Here is an 848-nt window from a genome sequence, read left to right as displayed (position 1 = left end):
ACACACACACACACACATTGTGACACACACACACACACTGTGACACACACACACACACGCGTCACTTCGAAGCAGGACTCAAACATCCAGAGGAATCCTGAACGTCGTCTCCTGATGATCGACACCAGGACGGTCGAACTCGGGGCCTCGAGGCGCCGCCGTGTTTCTGAGTCCGACGGTTCGATCTCCTCCTAGAACACGCAGGAGATCGGCCCCGGAGGAACCGGAGGTTTGACACGAAGAAGTGGGAACCTGAGGGTCTCTGGAACGTCTCAGTTTTCTCGCCTCCTGGAACCCCAGAGCTGCGGTTTTCTGCGGTTTCTCTGGAAACTTTCCTTTAAGGAGTCCCTAACAGCTGCGGCTTTAAGGCGGTATTTCTGCGCTGGGACGTGTCTCCAGAACGTTCTGCAGCGTCTGTGTCTCTGCAGGACGTCGAAAACAGAAGTTCAGCTCTGGAATCGACACACATGACGAATATTAACCATAAAAAACTGATCTAGGCCTCCTGAACCCGCCGAGGGGCGCCGCAGGATAATGTGCGCAGCCAAGACTGCAGGTCTACGACTCCGGGGCACAATTCAACGAGACGGAAATGAAGAATTTGTCTTTTCGTTCACGTTTCTGAGTCTCCAACAGAGACGCCACCGAAAGTCCAACATTCAGATCCTCCATCTTGACCCGAGATCACGTAAGAACCGCTGAAGACCCTCAGTCCAGATCCAAGAAGGCCCACTTCCTGTTTAAACTCTGAGCTGTAGAGCTCCAACAGGACCGGGTTTAGAGCTCCTAACAGGACCGGGTTTAGAGCTCCAACAGGACCGGGTTTAGAGCTCCAACAGGACCGGGTT

The sequence above is a fragment of the Kryptolebias marmoratus genome, linkage group LG6 (genome assembly GCF_001649575.2).
Source record: "Kryptolebias marmoratus isolate JLee-2015 linkage group LG6, ASM164957v2, whole genome shotgun sequence".
Lineage (NCBI taxonomy): Eukaryota > Metazoa > Chordata > Actinopteri > Cyprinodontiformes > Rivulidae > Kryptolebias > Kryptolebias marmoratus.
This window is presented reverse-complemented; position numbering follows the sequence as displayed.